The 17,198-nt window shown below is 40.1% G+C and overlaps 1 long non-coding RNA gene across 1 annotated transcript in view; it reads right to left on the bottom strand.

Annotated features, from left to right (window-relative positions):
- Nucleotides 1-17,198, bottom strand: part of LOC111923732 (uncharacterized) — a 227,430-nt gene that overhangs the window by 87,818 nt on the left and 122,414 nt on the right. Inside the window, exons 4-5 of the long non-coding RNA XR_015274046.1 lie at nucleotides 8,637-8,689; nucleotides 6,624-6,737 (exon numbers count right to left, since the gene is read on the bottom strand). This is a non-coding gene — a long non-coding RNA (uncharacterized LOC111923732). The remainder of the gene's footprint in view (nucleotides 1-6,623; nucleotides 6,738-8,636; nucleotides 8,690-17,198) is intronic.

Below are 17,198 nucleotides of genomic sequence, written 5' to 3'. Positions count from 1 at the left end.
CCATCCTTGCAGCAGGAGGTGTGTGGAAGTGCTTTGGAGGGCAAAAAAGCCCCAGAGGCTGCCCAGCAGGAAGATGTCCTCCACTCTCAGTGAGGGTATTTAGTTGAGCAGCACAACTTTGCTTTTGTATTTGATTTCTGGACCCCACCTGTCCTACTGCAGAACATTAGAGAGCTGCCTTTGATCTCTCTTCACTTTCCTACTTTCAGGCTCAAGTATAGCAAATATTATCCCCTAACACATGGTACCAAACCATGGTTCAGAGCTGTCACTACTGGTAGAGAGGAAAATCACCAGAGACAAAAAGATAAACTTCAGGGAAGAAGAGCATGTATTATTTCAGTAAATTCATCAGATAATATTAATTAATTCAGGAAACCCCCAGATTTTTTTTTTAAAGGAAGAAAAAAAAATCTCTTTCATTTATGTCAAAGCCAAGAGAACATAAGTCCTGAATACCTTTTCCTCTTCTTCCTTTGGCAGCAAGACTGGGATAGAGCAGGTCAAGCAACAACATAACGACTTTGCATGCTGTTGGGCTGCTATTCAAAAAACAAGACAGAATATGAATGTAACCTGATTTCAAGTGGATCTGGGAAAGCCTTAATGCCTGAGTTGGTATGCCGGCTTTGTAATTACTAAGATTTCAGACCAGCCCTGGTTTCTGAGTACTGGCCTAGATTAGCAAGTCACCTGAAAGTTTACAGTAGGAAAACCATATGGATATGTTCCTGTAGCTACATGTGTACAGTAATTAAGGCATAGGTAAGCAATAACACATGCCCACGGCATCATACGTGGTGAGGCACGAGGCTTACGTGCATATCTTATTATGACTTCAGACTTCAAAGTACATTATTGCTCAGGCAAAATTGGTAGCCTACTTCCTTGTAAAACACACATAAGGATCTACTGCTGTAAAACACTTATAGGTGTTGATATAACAGAAGATTTAAAGTGTGGGTACCAGAACTGTGAAAGGGGGAAGGAGCATCTTAAAATATTTTCCTATATTGTTTTACAAGGAACGCACTTTAAAGTATCGGCCAAAACAAAGCATTGCTTAACTTTAAAAAATGCCAGTTTCATGCCAATGCCTGAAATCTGGTTGCTTTGCAGGCACTTTAAGCTTATGTTCCCCTCTGAGAAACCTGTTTTTTCCTACTACATCATCTACTTGATTGCTTTCAGACTTCTAATCAATCAAGAAATCCCATTGCAATCGTGTGATCAGCAGCTGACATTTGTGCATGACAATTTATGAAAAAAAAAAAAAATCTATAGTAAGTGTTTCCCTTTTACATGTCTTTTTCAAAATAGCACCACATTTTACGAAAGTACATTTTTTATGAAGATTGGTCTCTAAGTGAATAGCACCAACTTCAAAGCAAATGTTCCTGCAAAGACTGTTGCAACATTCTAGTTCTTACACGATCTCCAAGGCTGCAGAGTGACCTAGGAGGCAGCCATAATGAGACACAGACAGTGAATAAAGCACTGATTTAATTATGTTGTTTGATATATGATGACCTCATCCACTGCTGTTTATACTACTATAGTGCTTGAAATACTCTATCGACATATGGGAAGGCGCAGGCTCCAGCCTGAAGAGCTTACAGCCTACAAGACAGAAACCAGATGAAGGGTGTTCTCTTCCTGTAGCTTACAGTAGGTTTTGAAGCTTTGTTCATTCCCATCAGGTCTGAAACGTGCACTGAATGCTGGAAGCAGGTTGCTGAGCCCACTTGCTGGACAAAATATCTACTCCTTTGATTACCAAAGAGATTTCTGATATATTAAATTCTGTGTTCTCTTGCACAATTAACAGTGGCAAGAAGTGAACATTGTTGAGAAGGAGGGAACTTATAGCTGTTTACAACATTTCCACCAAACTGCTTGAGTTATGGAGATACCTCCTGCCCCTGTGGGAGTTTTGACCCACTGTTGCCTTCTGCTACAAAGAAGAGGGAAGGAATCTTTGGGGGAAGGATCAGTACAACCTGGCACAATCACAGTACAATCTTCCACCAAGGCAACTGTACTGTACTCTACTGTAACCATCTCCTTCCAGAAAATTAACTGTCAAGGCTCAGAGTTTGGTTAAATATACATGTATGTCTTATTTTGCACTCCTGATTAAGATTCCCTGAAAAATATGCAGTAAAGTAACTCTTTATGGTGTTAATGCCATGAAAATCTCCATGAGGAAATGAGTAGTTCTGTATTCAGTGCACCATCTGCCAACCATGCAGTAAATAAAGCCATACAAGAAATGGTGAGAAACAAAACATCAACAACCTACCCACTCATTAAGCATTAGCCATGCTGTGTGCTGAACAATATGCAGGCCTTGGGGGGGCGGGGGGGAGGGGGGAAGCACGCAATCCTCTAATTAAAGGCAATCAAAATGAATATTTACCAAGGGGATGAATGAGTAGCTTTAAATGTAGAATTTTCTAGCGTCCGATTGCTTGGGTTTGCAAGTTCAGCCCTTGAAGTTCAGCCCTGTTCAGTAATCTAAATGCCTAACTTAAGGCAATTATTATCTTATTTTATTTCTGTATAGAAGGAGATCCACAAAACACGTGTAGCTGACACACATTTACCCTTATTAGGTACACACAGCCCTACAAAGACCATTGCTTTCAAAGTCTCCTGCCAGAGAAATCAGACAAAAAGACAGGTTAGAGATTTTGTTTTAAAGTCATTCTGGGTTAGCAGCAGGAATTCAGTACATCCTCTCTCTCTTGTAGTGAGATTTCTCTGCAACACTAGATTAGAAAACTTCTATGTAAAATGAAATACCAGGAGTCCTGCTAGCAAGGATAAAAGGCCCAAAGAGCATAAATTAATACAATATTAGCAAAGAAAAATGTGCATATATACACATATATATATGTATACACACACACACATATATTTGAAAACATTTCAAATGGTACTCAGAACTTAACCAATGAGAAAATATTTGTCCAGCATAGCTGAAAAGTAGCTGAGAGACACTAACAGTAACGTATTTTCATTTTCTTTTCAAACTCTGGTACAAATTCAGCTAATATCACTTTGTATGATCTCATACTGGGATAGAAGCCAAAAGTTTCACTTGAAATCTTTGCAGTTATCAGATCTGGAAAACTTTTCAATCACTTAAGTTTGAGAAACATTTGAAAAAAAAGAAAATCAGAGATAAAAGGCCAGGGGCTTGAAACATTTATCACTTCATCATACTCTTCCATTTGATGCTAGGTCAGCATCTTTACAGATACAATAAAATGTTTGCTTTACCTATATTGTGAGTTGTTTTGAAAAAATAAAATAAAATTGATGAATAGACAAGGTTAGAAACAGACACAGAGTAACATGGCCAAGCAATTCATATGGAGGACAAGCTCCTTAGTGAGCACGCTCAGGAGTAAAAAGCTCCCAGGCATAAATGGAAGTTTCCAATACTTGATTCCAGCAGTGGAAAAATGCGAACACATAGCCACATTGCTTTGGTGTCAGCCTTGCAAGCCCCAGCCCTGCCAAACAGTGGGAACAGCTACAGGAATAGTACATATAGGATAAGTGTGATGCTCCCAGAAAGGTCAGGATTGCTACAGCTGGACATGCCCTTCCCTCCACTTTTCCATGGCACAGGGGATCCCAGACTTCCCTGAGTACTGCAGCTCGGTCAGCACCACCTCCTTTTTACCACTTCCAGGGCCCTGGGAAACCAGGACCAGCTCCCAAAGCCCTCAGACCAGGCAGAGGTTGAAGGAGGAAGACAAGGGGAGAAAAATGGAGAAAAGTGCCCTGCTGGAAGCAAACCTTATCAATATATTTTAGCAACTGCTAAAATAGGAGACTCCCAGCTCCATATGACACCACATAGGGAGTGAAGGAGGAAAGATGAGGGTACTTTTCTGGCATGTCTGACATCCCCCAGTCTCCTCCTGATAAAGCAAATATACCACAAACACCTTGCAAGCACAATTGTAGCTGACAAAAAGGCAGACATAAGGTAGAAGTTAATACAACCACAAGCACAGACCAGCCTATACCTTGCCAAGCTGATCACCTTTTTGAGAGACTATGCCAATTTATGAGCTATTAGGTCAGCTTCAGATCTGCTCTGGTTTCAGGCAGGAGCCACATTTTGCCAGGAGACAGACACCCTACCCACTACAGGAGAAAAGGTACTTATGCAAAGTCCAAATCTTTAAAACATTTACAGCCATTTTAATCTTGCCAACAATCAGTGAATATTCAGGCCAGAATATAGCTAGATTTCATTAGAACAAACTTCAAAATAAAATTTTGAAACATTTACTTTTTCTAATGACTTTCTAAGCAAGTCAGTATATGAAAGATAGGGAAGAAAAACAGAACATCTTTTCAGAAAGCACCTCAAGAACACAGGGGTGAGTTTGTAGGCTAATGGTTAGCTCAGGTTGTGTTACCATATGAAGCCCCCTCTTCAAAACATAGAAAATACAAGAAGTACTACCAAAATGTTTCTATTGCTTTCCCACACTTACATTAAAGCATTCCTTCTACAAGAAAGCAAATAATAGTGAGATTTCTCCACGTTTCCCTTGATGAGAAAAGTGGGTTTTCCTTTCCTCCAATAAAAGCTGCCATTTACATCATACTGGTAAAAAAAAAAGAAAAGAAATCAAGTCTTACCACTGTGTATTTCCTGATGAAGATCCCTGCTGTCCCATTACTTTCCAAAACTTCACCTTAAAACACTTGTTTCCTCATTATTGCCTGCACAGTTCTCATCCCTTTGCTCTTTTTCCTCATTCAGAAAGGCCTGATTTTTGGTTCCCTGAATTTTTCTTCACCTCTCTCTCTCATCTGCAGAGAAGACTCCTTACTACTCGGTTTCAAATACAGCCCACCAAGAAACATCTCTGGAGGGAAAAAAGTGTTTGGTGTAGATGGTTGAACAGAAAAATTCCCACCCACTTCATTCTCCACTACATCCTTTCATCCTACTCTCCATTCTGGAGAAGCCACACAAGTTACTATTCCCATTTTTTTTTCCCCTCCTTCACCCACTGAGCTCCAGATGCTTTTGATACACCACTGACACCCTGTTTGCTCTGCTGCCTTCTACCCCCTCCAAGTGCTGGGATACTCCTGAACCTCGCCGCAGCCTGCTCCTCTCCAGCATATATTTGTACTTGCTGCCTACTTCCACTTCAGGCAAAGTCCTAGATATTGTCTCTGACACCTTCAACCCATTAATAATTATTATATCAAATCATTATATCATTAATATCAAAAGTCAGTACTTTTGTCCCTACACCACCCAAAGCATGTCCTTTGTCTTCAGGGCTGTAGGCAGCATGGCATCATCTTGGTTCTGGCCCTCTGAAGCTGAGAGTGCTGTCCAGACACATCTATTACTTTTAGCTGTTACCTGCTCCCATGTACAAGAGTAAAAGGCTCAGAAGATAATCCAAAACTGCTTTGGGTGGTGCATTCTCAATTTTCAGCCCTGCACACAATTTAAACAGACTGAATCTAAGCTAAATTCAAGATTTATAAGAATGTTTATACTAATACAAAAATTCTGCTGTCACTTTGCCAGTTTTAGGGTTCATTTTTACCAGATCTTAAATATTTCTTGTATCACGACTTGGTGAAAGAGCTGTCTGGACAGCAACACCTGTAATTGAAAACTCATCCTGCTATGCATTGCTCAGCACTGGTACATTCACAGGACCACATACATGGTCTTGTGTGTATTGACACAGAAGTGATAAACCTCTGCCAAAAGCCAGGGTTTAAACGCCATGTGCTTTTCTAACAGGATTTGTATCTTTTCATTTTGAACAGGTTGTACTAAAATGCACAGATCTTATTCACTGGTCAGTATCTGAAGGTGAGGTATGCTAGGTACTCGCTAAGTTGAAAGCAATTACAAGATCAGGATGCAAATTCCACGGAAAAGTCATGTGCCCTTTTCTAATGATGGCCCCACATATCTACAGGCAGAGCCAAAGACAACCCCAAGTGAAATCCTAACTATCCTTCCACAGGGTTTGGCCTTGGAGCTTCTTTCCTCCCTTCTGTGGTCAGAGATACAGCAAGGGAGTGTCTTGTGGAAGACACACAAACTGGATTTGCAGCCACTGGAACTAACATATCATCACTCCAACAGGCTTCAGGAGCAGCCCAGATGTGATATGGACATTTCTGTTGCTGTTTCTCACCTGTCTGTTTCACTAATAAATACATGCAGGGGTCTAATAAAGCTCAACCTTGCACTTCTCTCCAGTAACAGCCTTGCTCAATCAGTTTAAAAAAGGCAAAATTCATTTTGTCAGTTCAGCTTTCTTTGACATTGGTCTAAGACCTTTCAAATACAGAACATTTATATCAGAGAGTTGGTGGGGGTGGAAGGGGGATTTAAAGAAAACTCATACTAATTTTTATTGGAAACACTCTTATTACTAAACGGGAACAGCAAATTCCGAAGGCTTATGTTAGTAATTAGGAGGTGTATATGTAGTATCTGAAATTTCTTCCATTCTCACATACAGCCATCTGAATTGTATCTTCCTGTTTTGACTACAAACCTTCTGAAGCAAGGACTGAGTTAATTATAAACTATTTCATAATACACTCACCCGTCTTTCCCGGAGCAGGAAGAAGGGGAGTTCAGAATCCTCCATGTAATTCCTTCAGTCCCATTCACACCTACTTCAGAAGTGTAAATCCTCACATTTCTTTGTGACTCAATCCTGAAATAAAAAAACACAGGACAAAAGCACTTAGTGACCTTATGTTATGCACTGATAAAAAGTTAAATTATAATAATAGCTGCTTTAAAACAATTTGTTCCTACTATATTATGTCTTACAGACACTCAAGTCAAAGACATTGCTCTCATTCAATGTCAAATGAGTGTAAGATGACAGAAAATACAATGCTTTTACACAACTACATAGTCTTATGTTTCAAGGCTTTTCCTGTTCAATTACAATAAATCCCATTTAGGCACTACAAGCTCTTTTGTCACTGGAGGAAGTTCAAATTTCAGTCAGGATGCTTCCTCACTAAAAAAATTTTTAAACAGGAACACAACCTGGAATGTGCTCTTAACACATAGCCTTTAGAAATAAAATTTATTGAACATTCATGCTACCAAAAGGAAGCTGAATTATGTTTAGTGGAAGACAAATCCACTCTTGGACATATATCTTCCTGTTCTCTGCACTCACTAGCTTCACACACTTTTTTTGAGTGTTCATCTACTTATTTTCCCAAACCAGGTCTCAACACCCAGCTAAGGTGCTGGGCAGCAGCAGTGTCTGAAACTGTCCCACTTTCACATCGTTCCCTCTGCTGCTCCCCACACGCAGACACTGCTGCCCATCTTGGAAACATGGGCTACAGCAGGGTGGAGATTGCAGTTCCAACAGCCAAAAGGTAAGACCAAGACTCAAACCCTCCTAAGCAAACAGTTAGCAAAGACTCAACATGGTAGCTAAAATTAGGTACAGTAACTTCCATAGTTGTACATCACTCATGCAAGTACAGTCTCATGAAAATATGTTCTCCTTCCATTTATTTCTTCTTCCTACATTTATTATTCATTTTTATGCAGCATTATTATACATTGTAGAGTTTTCTCAATTGTATCGTGTGCATTTGTATAACCTTGGAAGAAAATCAACATAAGAAGGCATTCCAGTCTGAAGTCAGGAAATTTTAAAGTACATGTCTGTAAAGCTGAACCATGCACCATGAACTGAAGCCACTAAGCTCTAGCAAATTTGTGGAGTCTAGTTATTCAACCCTGTGAACGGCATTAGAGATTCTTCCAATGCCCAGAAAGTCAAACAAAAGCTGATTTTTGTAAAACATTCTGAAAATCCTGAGAAGGATAAAAGAAAGGACACTTTGTCAGTGATAAACTTTTGTTATATCCAAGAGTGCTAAGTGCACCTTCAGTTTTTTTAACAGTATTTCTTTCACATGTGATGGAAACAAGTCCAGGATAACTGCACAGAGCTCAGAGAGCTTTGTCTTTGCCGACTTCTGGTGGTTCAGTTTACACCTGGAGCAGACACAGCATCTACAAACACAAATTACAAACTTCTCTAATTCTGTGTGATTAAACATAATTTGCTGCATTCAGTTACCTTGCTCAGGAATGTACAGTGCATTAAATTAGTAATGGAGAAAAAAAAAAATCACTGAACTTCATAATTGGAAAGTCCTACCTTCAAAATGAAAAGCCTCATGTTTTCTAACTTAAATAACTAAAACTGCAAAAAACAAAATATACCCTTGGAAGCCCCTGAGGGGTGAAAATTACGCTACTTTGGACCCATGCAGTGTCAGAAAACATGAAAATCCTAATTTGATAGATTAATTGAATCTAGCATCATAAAAAGCATTGCTCAGATCCTTAAGTTTAGCAACAGGATTATTTTTTGAGGGCCATGGTGAAGTCATGAGCTTCCCCAGCTCAATTAGGCAGGCTCACTCTTAGAAGACTTACATATGAAGCAAAGTATGGTCTGTAAATGTTCATGACTCACTCTTCATGTACTTTGTGTTGACTGCAAAGAACATTTCAAAGCCCAGCTGTCACCAATATCTATGATAACTTCTTCAAACACAGAGACACATACCTTGAAATCTGCTGACAGCTGGAGTGAACAAAGAAAGCCAGTTTCAGATAGCTCTGGAAAAAAAACATTTTAAATGTATGCTTCGTTGCTCAAGAGTTTTAAAAGAAAAAAAAAAAAAAGGATGGGCTTCAAAACAGAGAAGAGTTCTTTAATGAGCAGACTTTGAGGTTCATTCTCGAGCTTGGGTGCACTGAAACCAAAGGGCACCTGGATTTCTTGAGCTGGCCCTTAATTCTAACAGCATGCTTCAGGTATTTGCCTCATTTTTGTGCAACCAAATATGCACACACATATTGCATCCCCTTTATCATAATCCCTGCAACAGAGTTTTGTTATTTTTAACATATTCAAAACAACACCATCTTTATTGAAGACGGCCAGATAGAATGCTTACTTTTATTTTTTTTATTAAACCATGTGCCTGTATTTCATGAGAAGCTAACTGAATAATTAAATCAAGATACATGGCTGAGACACTGAAGAGTAAATCGCCTTCTCTGTGTAAGTTTTACTATCCAAGCAACCAACAGTATGTATCTTTCAATACTATTATCTGTAAGGGGAAAAAACTTTAGAATACTCACAGAAGCTCAAGCCTTGTTTTTAAAAGCCTGCCAAAGTAATTTGAAACACATATGCCAAACATACACAGCAAAGAAAAATGCGGGCCCTTCCTAGCATTTGGGAAAACATGAGGGAAGAGAGGAGGAGTCAAACCAGCCAAATAAAACACAATGGAATAAACTGGGCCACTGAAATACATATGTCCATACATCTTCCCCCACAGGACCTTCCTACAAAATGCTCACTCAAGACCATGTGGGTATGCACCTGGGAAGGCGTGGGATGCAGCCCTGCCTAAACAGAGCCAGCTACCGACCACATCATTAGCCAGGCAAGATGGTGAAATTGCCCTTTTCCTCTGTTTTTAATGCAAGGAAATCATAGAAAGTAAGGATCCTGCCCACCCCAGGCCTGCAGCTGACAGGCAGCCTTCTGTTAGGGTTATGTGGAAGGGCATCACACATGATGGAGACGGGAGTGCCTGCGCAGGGGAAACTCCACTGCGGCCCCTCTACCTTGGCACCACATTTGACATTTGCCTTTGTACCCTGGGCACACAGGGCTGTGCATGAAGGGTCAGTCAGGGCCGGGCACATGTCAGGGTGCACAGAGTCAGTTCACATGTCCAAAAGAAGCAGCTTCAGATGCAGAATGTCAGCAAATGCCAATTGCTTCTTAACACAACACTTGCGGAAACACCCATGTGCGCACACGCACAGAAGGAGGGGGGGAGGTACAGAGCACCATCTCTGCTTTAAAAACACTGTGAACTAGAGTAAGTGAAAGATCAAGTGATTGTGAGGTTTTCCTGGAAATGTAAATACACTTCTAAAAAAATCTGTCTTGAGGTTCTTCCCTCCTCCAAAAAGTGCTATGCCTGCCCCCACAACCAGAAGGTTTCCCAAAAGATTACTTTCCCAATCATCACTTCCACTAATGGCCTTTTGAATGCTGTTTTAGCAGGTAAAATCATATCTTTTAGTCAACAACACAAAGCTGATATGACCTAGAGTTCGGCTGCATTTCTTCCAAGGATGCTATCAGAGAAGTGGGAAATTGAGCCTCAGAACCTTAGAAAAATAAGTCAAGAAAAATAAGTCAAGAAAAATAATTTCAAGTCTGTCCAATGGAGCCATGACTTCATTTTGTGGGGACAGGGAGGGAGATTTTGGGGCTTACTTTCTTAATAAAGACCATAAATAACGTGACCCACAGGGACCTCAGGAGAGAAGATAGTCTGAATCCCCTGTCTCAGCTCACCATCAAGAAACAAAATAGCGTAGAAGGCAAACCCTACAAATCTGGGTCACATCAATACAAAGGCCACATATGCCATGACAGTCACCCCCAGTGCCCTATTTCATACTGTGATCCCTATCATCCCCCCACTGGCATGGAACAGGAGGAGGAACAGCAGCAATCCCTTCATCCCCCATTACAAAGTAGCATCAAGGTAGTCTTGTGCCATCTCCCATAAGAGCAAGGGATCACACACAGAATGTGCTGAGTTGGAAGGGACCCACAAGGATCATCAAGTCCAACTCCTGGCCCAGCACCATCCCAAAGAGTTACATCATGTGCCCAAGAGCATTGCCCAGTCACTTCTTGAGCTCTATCAGGCTTGGTGCTGTGACCACTCCCTTGGGCTGCTATGGATGCCCTTGGCTCAGCATAAACCCAGGGCCAGGACAAATGAGATAGCCCAAGGGCCCACAGGGATGTGGCTGCATAGGGACTGCCCCAGGCAGAGTGCCAAGAAAACAGGGCTACAAGAAACCCCTCTCCTGGGCCATAGCTGGGGGACCTAGTTGAGGGCTCAGGGCAAAGTTCAGGTCAGAGATGAAGCCAGGCTGAGACAAAAATGAAGTGTTAAGAGAGTCACGGCTGCAGGACCTCTCTCCCACTGAACTCATCCGCATGCGGGTGAGATGAAAGCTGCAATCTGCCCCTCGCAGCTGCCACTGTAGGTTGCAAACACCTTCAGGCAGACATCATAAACTTCATTACACCTGGCTAGCCTCAGGTTTTTAGTACAGCATCCCAAAACATTACCTCCTCCCGCTCCCCACCTCACTTTCAAAGGGGGAAATGCATAAATATATTCCAAAAACATTTCATAACTTCCAGAAATGCATTCCTGAAGACATGCTGTACCCTAATCTAGCCTTTCAAAGCACAGGGTTCACAGGTGCTGAGAGAGCCGAGTACCCAGGGGCCCTGTCTGCCAGCACCTGTGTGTGAAACCCAGCCCTGAGACCCCACTGGGGATCTCTCCCCACCCACTCAGGGGCCTCTATATCCCCGAGGCAGCCTTGCTCTGTCCCACTTGCTCAACTCCACTGCTGCAAGAAGAGCTCTGTTTCTCCAGGGCTTCTCCATGGGAAGCTTAAGGCTGGAAGGAAGGCATGCATGTCCAGTTGCTCACTATTTTTAAGTTGTCCTGTTATGCACTTAAAATAAGGGCATACCTTGAGTTATCTGCCATTGCACTGCTGGTCAGAGTCCTGAATTGTCAATATAGCCTCTTTGGCCAGATTGACAAAAACTTAGCATTATGTAGCTTTTTAGCAGAATCAACTTAGAACGGAAAAAGGTGATCTGTTTTCCTTCTCTCATTTTCTTCTTGATAGGAAGTTTGGCTTTGTTTTTTTAAAACAAATCTACAGTATACATGGAAACACAGTCATTCCTTGAAAATTAACTCTAAAGCTGGTCATTAACTGTGAAATGAGCCAGCTATCTTAAATTTTGTTTAAATTATAAAACAACTAAAAAAAAGGTATTTTTAATATATTTTCACATGAAAGTCCACCAAGATTTGGTCACTAAATCCAGCAGAATTGAAATCTGTGAGTAGAACCCAGGAGATTGTTCATTTCAAATTAAAGACTAGCACCTCAATGTCTGGGGAAGAGTTGCACAACCTCCACAACCTGCCAGCTAAATATCTGTTGTGGTATTTGCTTTGTTTTTAATTTTTTTATATCTTAGGAATAATCTGAATAACAACTATCAATGGACAAGAACTTAATAAAGGAAATAATATTTTACCTTTGCTGATGACCTCCAACTATGTCTGCACTCTTAAATCTTTATGCACTCTTAAATGACTTATTCTAGCAATTTGTAGCTCAGCTATGACTCTGAGCACTGGCCAGTAAAGTATCCCATTTCAGAGTGCTCAGAGAAGGGACCTTGTATATAATACACATAAATTTATCTTTTCCATTCATTTTTAACCCTTAAAGAAAACACAAGCAAAAATTAATAATTTAAATAATCTATTGCATTCTTGCTGTTTTTATTCTTAAAAAAAAATATATTAATTATGTGCACCAAGGAATATAATGAGCATAGAAACTAAACTACAGTGCACCAGCTTTCAGGTTTCCAGAAATTATCAGTGGTCCAATTTCAGAAAGGAAACAGCTTCCTCTGTTCCACAGCTTCCACTTATCTATAAACTTTCCTTATAGATCTAATTAATTCTGGCAACAATTAGTCCATTACACACAGCACTCAAAAAAATTAGCAGCTACTCAGAAATAAGCTAAAATGATGAGCTTAATCACAACCCATTTGGGAAAGAAGAATAAATCTGGCATATCTTCAACTATTATTCTTTTAAAAGATAAAGCATAAAAATTATTAAAATGTCTTGAACTCAGGAAGAGAACATCAGTTTCAGAAGAAAAGAAGAGGTTTGTATAAAAGATTTTGCTATAGTCAACCTAATACACAGGGTAGGATTTAACAACACACAATTGAGAAAATACCTTTTGACACTCTTAAGGAAGCTGCCCTGCATAACTCAAAATTTCTTATCCAATGTATATTTAGCAGCTCATTTATGTATAATATTTGATATCAAATATTCAGTGAAGTCTCAGGATACTCAGACTCCAGCCTTATGCACTGTAAACTTAAAAACTAAGTAAATTTCATTTTCTTCCCATCAGAAACCATGACAATTGAAGCAAATTCTCTACAATGCCTCTTGCAATACTTAACATATCAAATTCTTCTTACCTCTATCACCCTGAATCTCACCACCTGCCATAAGTTATATAGCTAGAATGGAAACTGTCAGAGATAAAAACTCACAGGCTTCATCTGCCAAGAGCTTTGTAACTTCTAAGACTGGTCCAGACAAGGTATTATTACCAAAATGGACACCTTTTTGATCTTTATTATTTTTCAGCAGAAAAATAGTTAAAATAAAATACCAAATACTAAATACCAAGCATTTCTGTCCTAGAATTCAACACTACACAGATGAAAGGGACAGTTTATGCTCCTCTGACCCATAGCAAAAGAAATCAAGCCTTGCATTCAGATCATGCTTGGAAATTTTCTCTGGTATTATTACAACAATATATTTCTGTGAAACTCCTCTCCCAATTCTGGCTGGTATTTTCTGACAGGAATCTCACCCATCAGTAAAAAAACAATAAAAACCTCATCAGCTGAAAAAAATGTTTTGTGAAAACATAACAGAATCAAAGAGATGATGAGGAAACACATACCCTAAATGCTCTAATTCCCACAAGTTTTCCTGGCACCCCAAAACAGGCTGGGAGATGGCCTGAGGAGAACACAACTGAGGGATTTAGAGGCAGACATCCCCAGTTTGCAAGAAGCAATGTCCTTCAGATGTGAACCATGTGCCAGGCAGTTTGTTTCATCAAAGGTGGCCTCGGCAGCAGCAGCAGCAGCAGCACAGCAGACATCGATATTTCTGTGGTCCACCAAAACCTCCAATGGCCACAAATGGAAGTGTGGAGAAGTGTTTGCAGTTCTGTACGGTGCAGCTTAGAAGTTAGCATTGAATATGACTTGATTTTTGAGTGGGCACTGAGTTGGGTCCAGCAGTGACAGCGGGTGCATGAGCCCTGCACCCACTCTGAACTATGGTACACTCACACTTTGGGGATCCGAGCTGATATTTCTATTTTACACTACATAAAAGCACTGATTTGCTCCAAGATGGGTCAGCAAGCTCTGAAGCAAAAAGGTCCTGGAGACACAGGTCCTAAACTCTCTACAAATCTTTCCTTGCAAAAATGGAAAAGCTATTCCAACCACCAAGGCAAGAACAGCCAGTTCCGAGGCTTTTGCTTATCGGTCAGTGGTTTAGCAGGCAAAGGAGGATAAAGATACAAGGAAGGGACAAGGGGTGAGGTTTTTTTAACAGGCCCAGTGTGTTAGGTCATCCTGAGCTCAGATTTCAAAAAGATCATCATGGCGCTTTGCCAAGATGACCAATATTTCTGAAGGGGTGGCTTTTGAAATTATTTTAATAAAACTGACTTAAAAGCATGTCTATATTCAGTATTGGTGCTGGCTCTTGATATTAAAACCTTATCTCTCCTCCTCCCTTCCTGACCCACCATTAAATATAATTAACTCCACTTTCTTTCCAATGCCTCATGCTTTTTTGGCAAAGACCAGGCTGAAAAGCCTATCAGAAAGCAGAGCATGGAGGAAGGAAGGATGAAACACAGCAGGACAGCTGTGCCCAAAGCTGATGATTTTGAACACAATTTAGCCTACAGTTAATTCACAACAGGATTTTTGTAATGTCCTTTATCACCTATGAAGCCACTTCCTCATTATTCATTATCATTACACATAATGATATACACATATATCTCACATAATGAGACAAGGAAAGATGTTTCTGCACAAAATGGAAAACCATTAGCATAGAATCAAAAATCACAAAGGCTCAATGAATTTTAGAAGAGCAATTCTTGCTTCTGTTCACTAGGGAAAAGTAGTAATAGTATATCCCATTGAGGTGATCTGTAGCAAAACCCCTCAACATCCTGTGCAAAAGTTCCTCCAGACTTGTCAGAGCTCCTCACAGAGGGAAATTAAGATGTCCCATCCAGCTTGCCTCCTCCAGTTCTCACTCTTGTGTCACACAGAGCACACATTTATGCTATCTGCCCTGTTACACATTAATACAGGGAAGTCATCCACAAAGTCATCTACAAAGAATAATAAATTAATAGTATAATGCATGTTTCAACTTCGCTCCTTCCTGGAATCCACTGCTAATGCATTTCAGCCACAAAGTATAGCAAAAACATTTAGCTTATTGGTATTTTTTCAAGCCATGAGTAGTAGAACAATTCTTAGTCAAGAGTCATCAAGATCTTCCATAACATTAATTCTAATAATGCATGATGGAAAATTTGGTTTCACCATCACAGACAAGAAATCTGCCTCAGTAAATAAAGACAACTAACTCATGAAGCCAAGAGTCAAAAATATTTCAGAGTCAACCACAGGTCAACATGACATTCCCTTCATCTGATCTTGGATTCTGCTTGTATATGGCAAATAGGAATACATGCTGATAATATTTGTGGTGTCTTACTATTGAAATTGAATTTGTGTGTACCTGTGAGAAAGCACAGGAAGATTGCAAACCATTACCTGCCTTTGCCAACTGAAGGAATTTACTTTGTCAACGAATGGAAGTCTGAAAGTACTTCCACAGTGAATGCTAGAAGCTCACTAAGTCAGAGGTATGTGGGAAAGACAATATGCAAGAAATCAGGTGTTTGTAATTCTACAAAATAACATTTTGAGCTTCAGGGGCAAAACCAAACTTCTGTATATTGATGTCAAAACAAAGACAATTTACCTACACATAAGTAGCATTGCAAAACCTTGCAGAAGCATTAAACTTCATCCCTTCTTCTAATCCCTTGTACTATGCACTATTTCTAACTGACTGTTACTTCTCATTTGACCTGTTTAACCTCACTGTTTAATCTTTCTACTCCCAGACCACTTCTGCTGCTCTCTCAGCTCACAGACAGCCTTCCATTAGAGCTCTTCTCAGCCTGGAGGAATGTTAATTGTTGTACAAATCACCCTGTAAATGTGAGTATCATGAAAAAGAGCTGAGCAGCACAAACTAAACCACTCAAAAACATATTCGGCTTTTTCCATTGTTGAATAGAGTATGAAGAGAAGTCAAAAAAAGAAATTTTGTTTTCAGGTAAAAAAAAAAGAAAAAATATAACACAACTGGGAAAAAGTTGAACACAGCAAAAAAAAAACTTCTTTGGAGATGAAACAGCACAATGCAAGTATGTAAGGAAACCACAAACAGAAATCTTAGCACAGATTAAACTCCAAAAACAGATATTATTTTTTTTTTAAATCTAAGAGAAGAGGTTTATTTTTCCTTATTGTGCTATTAATCATTTACCCCAGCTCCTTCTTTCATGTACACACTATGAAAAGAACCATTAGTAAAAATAAAAAATAAAAAAAAAAGGCACATTTTTATAGTATAGTTCTGGTAACTTCAACAGCCCATCATGAGCTTCAGTTAAACACCCAGGGAAGTGGACAAGAACATTCTTCTGCTCATGCACTCTCTGCATGAGCTGTGACGACAAGCACTACTGGGAACAAGTCATTGAGTAGTCGGGGACAAGACAGCAATGTCAAGAGAACTCGTGGAGTCAGCAAACAACAGAGAGGCCCACTAAGCTTTCCACAGGAAAAAACAACAAGAAGTATTAAAGCAGTTTTGGGAGACCCAGTAGTTAGAGGCAAGCCATTTTTAAGCTGAGCTGGAAAATTCTACATCAGCAGAAGATTACGGGAGCCATTACAACAACCTGCTGCAACTGCCACATTGTGGCTTCTTCCCTGGGCTGAATCCTCAGCCTCTGCCTCCACTTCCCCCCACCACAAAAATCTTTCCCTAAATACTCTAGGACCATGTGGCCTCTCTACAGTCCAATTGAAAATAATCTGCTTTTCCATTTCTCTCCAGCTACAAGTACTGCACCGGATTTTTAGATTGCTTCTGAGTTTGAGGATGAAAAAAGGAGCTTCTATTTCTTTTGGAGATGGTAAATCTCCTGCAGCAATCCAAAAGTTGGAACAGATCAGGGGCCAGATCTGCAGCTCTGACCTGAGCATGAGGCTCGTGCAAAGACACTTGGGACATCAGCATCAGTGAAGGAG

This window comes from Cyanistes caeruleus, chromosome 1 (assembly GCF_971803275.1).
Source record: "Cyanistes caeruleus chromosome 1, bCyaCae1.hap1.1, whole genome shotgun sequence".
NCBI lineage: Eukaryota > Metazoa > Chordata > Aves > Passeriformes > Paridae > Cyanistes > Cyanistes caeruleus.
This window is presented reverse-complemented; position numbering and strand designations above follow the sequence as displayed.